Genomic DNA, 10782 nt, shown 5'->3' on the forward strand with positions numbered 1-10782 from the left:
TCCCCTCTCTCCACTGGGATTCTCTGACCCGGTCTTCCTGTCTGGGTCTTCCTGTCTGGGTCGATGTCTCTACCTGGCCCGGTTCCCCTCTCTCCACTGGGATTCTCTGACCCGGTCTTCCTGTCTGGGTCGATGTCTCTACCTGGCCGGTTCCCCTCTCTCCACTGGGGATTCTCTGACCCGGTCTTCCTGTCTGGGTCGATGTCTCTACCTGGCCGGTTCCCCTCTCTCCACTGGGATTCTCTGACCCTATTACAGGGGGCTGAGTCACTGGCTTCGTAGCGCTCTTGCATGACAGTCCTAGGAGGGCTGAGTCACTGACGTGATCTTCCTGTCCGGTTTTGCAGCCCCTCGTGCTCGTGCAGTGGATGATATCTCTGTGGTCTGTTGATATCCCTCTAGTGGTGTGGGGTCTATACTCAGCCTGGTCTGTTGATATCCCTCTAGTGGTGTGGGGTCTATACTCAGCCTGGTCTGTTGATATCCCTCTAGTGGTGTGGGGTCTATACTCAGCCTGGTCTGTTGATATCCCTCTAGTGGTGTGGGGTCTATACTCAGCCTGGTCTGTTGATATCCCTCTAGTGGTGTGGGGTCTATACTCAGCCTGGTCTGTTGATATCCCTCTAGTGGTGTGGGGGCTGTGCTTTGGCAAAGTGGGTGGGGTTATATCCTGCCTGGTTGGCCCTGTCCAGGGGTATCGTCAGACGGGGCCACAGTGTCTCCTGGCCCCTCCTGTCTCAGCCTCCAGTATCTGTGATGCAGTAGTTTATGTGCCGATGGGCTAGGGTCAGTCTGTTATATCTGGTGAAATTCTCCTGTCTTATCTGGTGTCCTGTGTGAATTTAAGTATGCTCCCTCTAATTCTCTCTCTCTCCCCCCCCCTTCTCCCTCCCGGAGGACCTGAGCCCTAGGACCATGCCTCAGGACTACCTGGCCTGATGACTCCTGATTGTCCCCAGTCCACCTGGTCGTGCTGCTGCTCCAGTTTCAACTGTTCATTGCAGGCAATCTCAACACTGTGCGTTACAGGGAAGACATCCTCCTCCCTCATGTGGTACTCTTCCTGCAGGCTCATCCTGACATGACCCTCCAGCATCACAATGCCACCAGCCATACTGCTCGTTCTGTGCGTGATTTCCTGCAAGACAGGAATGTCAGTGTTCTGCCATGGCCAGCGAAGAGCCCGGATCTCAATCCCATTTAGCACGTCTGGGACCTGTTGGATCGGAGGGTGAGGGCTTGGGCCATTCCCCCCAGAAATGTCCGGGAACTTGCAGGTGCCTTGGTGGAAGAGTGGGGTAACATCTCACAGAAAGAACTGGCAAATCTGGTGCAGTCCTTGAGGAGGAGATGCACTGCAGTACTTAATGCAGCTGGTGGCCACACCAGATACTGACTGTTACTTTTGATTTTGACCCCCCCCCCCCTTTGTTCAGGGACACATTATTCCATTTCTGTTAGTCACGTCTGTGGAACTTGTTCAGTTTATGTCTCAGTTGTTGAATCTTGTGTTCAAACAAATATTTACACAAGTTAAGTTTGCTGAAAATAAACGCAGTTGACAGTGAGAGGATGTTTCTTCTTTTTGCTGAGTTTAGATAATATTTTTAGGCCATATCACCCTCGTCCTTATCCATCCAAAACAGCGAGCGATGCCTGTTAATGTTCAGACGGCTCTTAGCAAAACTTCCCCCTACAGAAGACGTCTTCGTCCAATGACATACAGCGCATTCGGAAAGTATTCAGACCCCTTGACTTTTTCCACATTTTTGTTACGTTACAGCCTTTTTTCTAAAGTGGATTAAATTGTGTTTTTTCCCCCCCCTCAAGCTACATACAATACCCCATAATGACATCACAATACCCCATAATGACATCACAATACCCCATAATGACATCACAATACCGCATAATGACATCACAATACCGCATAATGACATCACAATAACCAATAATGACAAAGCAAAAACAGGTTTAGACATTTAAGCAAATGTATTAAACAAAATATATAACATTTACATAAGTATTCAGACCCTTTACTTAGTACTTTGTTGAAACACCTTTGGAAGAGATTACAGCCTTTAGTATTCTTGGATATGATGCTATAAGCTTGGCACACCTGTATTTGGGGAGTTTCTCCCTTTCATCTCTGCAGATCCTCTCAAGCTGTCAGGTTGGATGGGGAGCATCGCTGAACAGCTATTTTAAGGTCTCTCCAGAGATGTTCAATCGGGTTCAGGTCCGGGCTCTAACCGGGCCACTCAAGGACATTCAGAGACTTGTCCTGAAGCCACTCCTGTGTTGTCTTGGCTGTGTGCTTAAGGTCGTTGTCCTGTTGGAAGGTGAACCTTCGCCCCAGTCTGAGGTCCTGAGCGCTCTGGAGCAGGTTTTCATCAAGGATCTCTCTGTACTTTGCTCTGTTCATCTTTCCCTTAATGCTGCCACCACCATGCTTCATCATAGGGATGGTGCCAGGTTTCCTCCTGACGTGAGACTTGGTATTCAGGCCAAAGAGTTCAATCTTGGTTTCATCAGACCAGAGAAACGGTTTCTCATGGTCTGAGTCCTTTAGGTGCCTTTTGGTAAACTCCAAGCGGGCTGTCATGAGCCTTTTACTGAGGAGTGGATTCCGTCTGGCCACTCTACCATAAAGGCCTGATTGGTGGAGTGCTGCAGATTGTTGTCCTTCTGGAAAGTTCTCAGACCTCCACAGAGGAACTCTAGAGCTCTGTCAGAGTGACCATTGGGTTCTTGGTCACCTCCCTGACCAAGGCCCTTCTCCCCTAATTACTGTTTGGCCGGGCGGCCAGCTCTTGGAAGAGTTTTAGTGGTTCCAATTTTCTACCGTTTAAGAATGATGGAGGCCACTGTGTTCTTGGAGACCTTCAATGCTGCAGAAATGTTTTGGTACCCTTCCCCAGATCTGTGCCTCGACACAATCCTGTCTCAGAGCTCTTGTCATTCACTTTATCATTATATAATATTGTGTAAATTGATGAGTAAAACATTTAATCCATTTTAGAATAAGGCTATAACATAACAAAATGTGGAAAAGTGAAAGTATCTGAATACTTTCCCAGAATGCGCTGTAACGGAGTCATCATCACCCACTAGCTTTCAGAGTAACTTCCACAACAGTAAATTATTTGGAGCATTTTTAGTATAATACCATGACTGGTTTGAAAATAATTCCTGTAACCTGTGTGACTCGCCTGTATAAGAGTTCATCTCGACGGGTGAATCTATGTCAGATTCCTGCGTGTTAAGATCCTATCTAGTCTGATGAGTTGCACTGTTCGGGGCCTACGGCGTTGAAGGAAAATATACACTTTATAAAAGTTCACTTTTCATTCATTCATCAAAATCATAAAACGCATAACACTTTTTTTTTGTCGTCGTCGTCTAAATTCGCTAAAACTGTAATTCTCTTGTATACAAAAACCCATAAGGAGTAAAACAACGCGAAGCCACAAAAAGGCAACACCCATCCAGAGAAACATGACAGAAAGTTGAAAACTTCCCGAGCTGATTACATACTCACCCGGAGTTATTTCCCTGGGAATCTGGTCCACTTTAACGACTTACAAATCCATTCAACACTAATATTAACAAACTTGAAGTCCTTGAGAAAAGCAATGGCGGTGAAAAAAGCATAAAATTGCCCCGTTTTTTATTTGGTCTGGGGATGAAGGGGAGTAAAATCTGCTTCCCTCTTTTGAGGCTATCGCGTCAGGCAGGCCCACCGCAACAGGAAACTCCTCCACTGCACTGCACACGTCATCCACTAGGGACGGTGTGGGGAAGGACCCCAGAGGGGAAGGACGAGTCGCTGCTCACCACCACAACCACAGAGTGAGAAAAGGCATGCCGATTCCACCAATCAAACTTTTTTCACAGAAATATTCATGTTTGAAATGGGCAGATTTTTTTGGGTGGAATAATATGAAAACTTTATTTGGCACCTCTGCACTTACTATAGTCATTAATTTATTAAACTAAACATAGTCCACCCCTAACCCCACTCTATACAGGGGTAACTCACCACCCCACTCTATACAGGGGTAACTCACCACCCCACTCTATACAGGGTAACTCACCACCCCACTCTATACAGGGGTAACTCACCACCACACTCTATACAGGGGTAACTCACCACCCTAACCCCACTCTATACAGGGTAACTCACCACCCCACTCTATACAGGGTAACTCACCACCCCACTCTATACAGGGGTAACTCACCACCCTAACACCACTCTATACAGGGGTAACTCACCACCCTACTCTAAACAGGGGTAACTCACCACCCCACTCTATACAGGGGTTATTCACCACCACACTCTATACAGGGGTAACTCACCACCCCACTCTATACAGGGGTAACTCACCACCCCACTCTATACAGGGGTAACTGACCACCCCACTCTATACAGGGGAAATTCACCACCCCACTCTATACAGGGGTAACTCACCACCCTAACCCACTCTATACAGGGGTAACTCACCACCCCACTCTATACAGGGGTAACTCACCACCCCACTCTATACAGGGGTAACTCACCACCCCACTCTATACAGGGGTAACTCACCACCCCACTCTATACAGGGGAAAATCACCACCCCACTCTGTACAGGGGTAACTCACCACCCTACTCTATACAGGGGTAACTCACCACCCCACTCTAAACAGGGGTAACTCACCACACCACTCTATACAGGGGTAACTCACCACCCCACTCTATACAGGGGTAACTCACCACCCCACTCTATACAGGGGTAACTCACCACACCACTCTATACAGGGGTAACTCACCACCCCACTCTATACAGGGGTAACTCACCACCCCACTCTATACAGGGGTAACTCACCACCCCACTCTATACAGGGGTAACTCTTCACCCCACTCTATACAGGGGTAACTCACCACCCTAACCCCACTCTATACAGGGGTAACTCACCACCCCACTCTATACAGGGGTAACTCACCACCCCACTCTATACAGGGGTAACTCACCACACCACTCTATACAGGGGTAACTCACCACCCCACTCTATACAGGGGTAACTCACCACCCCACTCTATACAGGGGAACCTCACCACCCCACTCTATACAGGGGTAACTCACCACCCCACTCTATACAGGGGTAACTCACCACCCCACTCTATACAGGGGTAACTCACCACCCCTAACACCACTCTATACAGGGGTAACTCACCACCCTACTCTATACAGGGGTAACTCACCACCCCACTCTATACAGGGGAACCTCACCACCCCACTCTATACAGGGGTAACTCACCACACCACTCTATACAGGGGTAACTCACCACCCCATTCTAAACAGGGGTAACTCACCACCCCACTCTATACAGGGGTAACTCGCCACACCACTCTATACAGAGGTAACTCACCACCCCACTCTATACAGGGGTAACTCACCACCCCACTCTATACAGGGGTAACTCACCACCCCACTCTATACAGGGGTATCTCACCACCCCACTCTATACAGGGGTAACTCACCACCCCACTCTATACAGGGGAACCTCACCACCCCACTCTATACAGGGGTAACTCACCCCCCCACTCTATACAGGGGTAACTAACCATCCCACTCTATACAGGGGTAACTCACCACTCCACTCTATACAGGGGTAACTCACCACCCCACTCTATACAGGGGTAACTCACCACCTCACTCTATACAGGGGTAACTCACCACCCCACTCTATACAGGGGTAACTCACCACCCCACTCTATACAGGGGTAACTCACCACCCCACTCTATACAGGGGTAACTCACCACCCCACTCTATACAGGGGTAACTCACCACCCCACTCTATACAGGGGTAACCCACCACCCCACTCTATACAGGGGTAACTCCCCACCCCACTCTATACAGGGGTAACTCACCACCAAACTCTATACAGGGTAAACTCACCACCCCATTCTATACAGGGGTAACTCACCACCCCACTCTATACAGGGGTAACCCACCACCCCACTCTATACAGGGGTAACTCCCCACCCCACTCTATACAGGGGTAACTCACCACCAAACTCTATACAGGGTAAACTCACCACCCCATTCTATACAGGGGTAACTCACCACCCCACTCTATACAGGGGTAACTCACCACCCCACTCTATACAGGGGTAACTCACCACCCCACTCTATACAAGGGTAATTCACCACCCCACTCTATACAGGGGTAACCCACCACTCCACTCTATACAGGGGTACCTCAACACCCCACTCTATACAGGGGTACCTCAACACCTTAACCCCACTCTATACAGGGGTAACTCACCACCCCACTCTATACAGGGGTAACTCACCACCCCACTCTATACAGGGGTAACTCACCACCCCACTCTATACAGGGGTAACTCACCACCCCACTCTATACAGGGGTAACTCACCACCCCACTCTATACAGGGGTAACTCACCACCCCACTCTATACAGGGGTAACTCACCACCCCACTCTATACAGGGGTAACTCACCACCCCACTCTATACAGGGGTAACTCACCACCCCACTTACCTTCTCTTTATTAGTATATATTTTAGTGGCCCATCCACCCCTCTCTTCGGAGGACATAGGTCATTTTGTTTTACATTTTCGTTTTTTTTACAGATATTTTGTTCCATACTGTATATAATAACAGTCAAAAGTTTGGATCACCTACTCATTCAAGGGTTTTTCCTTATTTTTACTATTTTCTACATTGCAGAATAATAGTGAAGCTATCAAAACTATGAAATAACTCATCTGGAATCATGCAGTAACTAAAAAGGGTTAAACAAATCAAAATATATGTTATATTTGAGATTCTTCAAAGTAGCCACCCTTTGCCTTGGTGACAGCTGTCACGGTTGTCTTCGTCCTCTGACGATATAACGAAATCGTCATCGGAAAATGTGGACCAATACGCAGCAGGTTCGTGAATGCTCATCTTGATTTTTATTCACTACAAAAATGAACATACAAAAATAACAAAATACGAACAACTAACAGTCTGTCAAAGCATAGTGCTTACACAGAACAATCACCCACAAAACACAAACACAAACACACCCTCATTTATGAGACTCTCAATCAAAGGCAGATAGAAAACACCTGCCTTCAACTGAGAGTCCCAACACCAATTCACCAGACATAGAAACAGACATACTAGACTCCACATAGAAATACCTAAACAAACCAACACCCGGAATTACTAAAACAAACACCCTTAAACCAAACACACCACCCTGAACCACATAAAACAAATACCCTCTGTCACGCCCTGACCAAACTACAAACAATTAACCTTATATACTGGCCAGGACGTGACAGTACCCCCCCCTTAAAGGTGCTACCCCAGAAGCACCTTAAAAACAAAAACAAACAAAAAAAATACCCCCAAACAATACCTAAAAGAAAAATTCCCCCTTACTAAAGGGAGGGAAGGAAGGGTGGCTGCCGTCAACGACGGCACTGTGCTACACCCCCCCTCCCCAACCCACCTATATTGGAGGCGGCTCAGGTTCTGGGCAGTCTGGCAGTTCGGGGCAGTCTGTCGGCTCGGGGCGGTCTGGGCAGTCTGTCGGCTCGGGGCGGTCTGGGCAGTCTGTCGGCTCGGGGCGGTCTGGGCAGTCTGTCGGCTCGGGGCGGTCTGGGCAGTCTGTCGGCTCGGGGCGGTCAGGGCAGTCTGGCCACTCCGGCAGGTCAGGGCAGTCTGGCCACTCCGGCAGGTCAGGGCAGTCTGGCCACTCCGGCAGGTCAGGGCAGTCTGGCCACTCCGGCAGGTCAGGGCAGTCTGGCCACTCCGGCAGGTCAGGGCAGTCTGGCCACTCCGGCAGGTCAGCGCAGTCTGGCCACTCCGGCAGGTCAGCGCAGTCTGGCCACTCCGGCAGGTCAGCGCAGTCTGGCCACTCCGGCAGTTCAGCGCAGTCTGGCCACTCCGGCAGTTCAGCGCAGTCTGGCCACTCCGGCAGTTCAGCGCAGTCTGGCCACTCCGGCAGTTCAGCGCAGTCTGGCAGTTCAGCGCAGTCTGGCCACTCCGGCAGTTCAGCGCAGTCTGGCCACTCCGGCAGTTCAGCGCAGTCTGGCCACTCCGGCGACTGTTGACTGACGGGCAGCTCCGACGACTGTTGACTGGCGGGCAGCTCCGACGACTGTTGACTGGCGGGCAGCTCCGACGACTGTTGACTGGCGGGCAGCTCCGACGACTGTTGACTGGCGGGCAGCTCCGACGACTGTTGACTGGCGGGCAGCTCCGACGACTGTTGACTGGCGGGCAGCTCCGACGACTGTTGACTGGCGGGAAGCTCCGGCGACTGTTGACTGGCGAGGCTGGGTTTACGCACTTGCCGTTTAGTGCGGGGAGCGGGAACAGGACGAGTCGGACTGGGTGGCCGCACTTCCGGGTCCGCACGAGAGACAGGAGCTGGAAACCCAGGGCTATGGAGGTGCACAGCCGGTCTAGATCTTACCTCCTGCACAACCCGCCTTGGCTCGATGGAACTAGTAGCCCTGCACGAGCGGAGTGCTCGTACAGGGCAGACTGGGCTGTGCAGGGGCTTGATGGTAGCCGTGCGTAGAGCGGGAGTTGGGTAGCCTGGTCCTCGGAGGCGTACCGGCGACCAGATGCGCTGCGCAGGCATCCTCCTACCAGGCTGGATGCCCGCTCTAGCACGGCACCTGCGAGGGGCTGGAATAACTCGCACCGGACTGTGCGTGCGTATGGGTGAGATATTGCGCTTCTCAGCGAAACATGGCGCTCCCCACCTCATACGCTCCTCCATATAACCACGGGTAGCTGGCTTCCGGCTCTTCCTTCGCCTAGCCAAACTACCCGTGTGCCCCCCCCCAAAATTTTCTTGGGGGTGCCTCTCGTGCATCTCCTTCAGCGCGTCCACTCTGGCCTCGTACCAACGCCTCTCTGCCTTGGCTGCTTCTATTTCCCACTGCGGGCGGCGATACTCCCCAGCCTGATGCCAAGGTCCGGCCCCGTCCAGAACTTCTTCCCAAGTCCACTTCTCCCGCCAGTCCAACTCGAACGCCTTCTGCTCCTTCCTCTGCTGCTTGGTCCTTGAGTGGTGGGTGATTCTGTCACGGTTGTCTTCGTCCTCTGACGATATAACGAAATCGTCATCGGAAAATGTGGACCAATACGCAGCAGGTTCGTGAATGCTCATCTTGATTTTTATTCACTACAAAAATGAACATACAAAAATAACAAAATACGAACAACTAACAGTCTGTCAAAGCATAGTGCTTACACAGAACAATCACCCACAAAACACAAACACACCCTCATTTATGAGACTCTCAATCAAAGGCAGATAGAAAACACCTGCCTTCAACTGAGAGTCCCAACACCAATTCACCAGACATAGAAACAGACATACTAGACTCCACATAGAAATACCTAAACAAACCAACACCCGGAATTACTAAAACAAACACCCTTAAACCAAACACACCACCCTGAACCACATAAAACAAATACCCTCTGTCACGCCCTGACCAAACTACAAACAATTAACCTTATATACTGGCCAGGACGTGACAACAGCTTTGCATACTCACACCCATGTGTGTTAGTTCGTAGTTTTGATGTCTTCACTATTATTCTACAATGTAAAAAATATTAAAAATAAATAAGAACCCTTGAATGAGTAGGTGTGTCCAAACGTTTGACTGGTACTGTTCATTATTCATACACTTTACATACAGTTGAAGTCAGAAGTTTACATACACCTTAGCCAAATACATTTAAACTCAGTTTTTCACAATTCCTGACATTTAATCCTAGTAAAAATTCCCTGTCTTAGGTCAGTTAGGATCACAACTTTATTTTAAGAATGTGAAATGTCAGAATAATAGTAGAGAGAATGATTTATTTCAGCTTTTATTTCTTTCATCACATTCCCAGTGGGTCAGAAGTTTACATACACTCAATTAGTATTTGGTAGCATTGCCTTTAAATTGTTTAACTTGGGTCAAACATTTCGGGTAGCCTTCCACAACCTCCCCACAATATGTTGGGTGAATTTTGGCCCATTCCTCCTGACAGAGCTGGTGTAACTGAGTCAGGTTTGTAGACCTCCTTGCTCGCACACACTTTTTCAGTTCTGCCCACAAATGTTCTATAGGATTGAGGTCAGGTCTTTGTGATGGCCACTCCAATACCTTGACATTATGGCCAAACAGTTATGTTTTTGTTTCATCAGACCAGAGGACATTTCTCCAAAAAGTACGATCTTTGTCCCCATGTGCAGTTGCAAACCGTAGTCTGGCTTTTTTATGGCGGTTTTGGAGCAGTGGCTTCTTCCTTGCTGAGCGGCCTTTCAGGTTATGTCGATATAGGACTCGTTTTACTGTGGATATAGATACTTTTGTACCTGTTTCCTCCAGTATCTTCACAAGGTTCTTTGCTGTTGTTCTGGGATTGATTTGCACTTTTGCACCAAAGTACATTCATAAATACAGTTTGATTTACACATTACACAGTATTACTGTCACCACTGATAAATCCACAAAAATTGAGAATTTCAATAAGCATTTTTCTACGGCTGGCCATGCTTTCCACCGGGCTACCCTGGTCAACAGCCCTGCACACCCCACAGCAACTTGCCCAAGCCTCCCCCATTTCTCCTTCACCCAAATCCAGATAGCAGATGTTCTGAAAGAGCTGCAAAATCTGGATCCCTACAAATCAGAAGGACTAGACAATCTGGACCCTTTCTTTCTAAAATTATCCGCCAAAATTGTTGCAACCCCTATT

General features: G+C 49.1%; 1 protein-coding gene across 1 annotated transcript in view; it reads right to left on the minus strand.

Annotated features, from left to right (window-relative positions):
• The window catches only part of LOC115157918 (cytoplasmic FMR1-interacting protein 1 homolog), a 33486-nt gene extending 29705 nt beyond the window's left edge, over window positions 1-3781 (minus strand). The window contains exon 1 of the mRNA XM_029706250.1: window positions 3542-3781. The gene's annotated coding sequence lies outside the window, so the exon portion shown is untranslated. The remainder of the gene's footprint in view (window positions 1-3541) is intronic.
• Window positions 3782-10782: the final 7001 nt, after the last annotated feature.

The sequence above is a fragment of the Salmo trutta genome, chromosome 22 (genome assembly GCF_901001165.1).
Source record: "Salmo trutta chromosome 22, fSalTru1.1, whole genome shotgun sequence".
Taxonomy (NCBI): Eukaryota; Metazoa; Chordata; class Actinopteri; order Salmoniformes; family Salmonidae; genus Salmo; species Salmo trutta.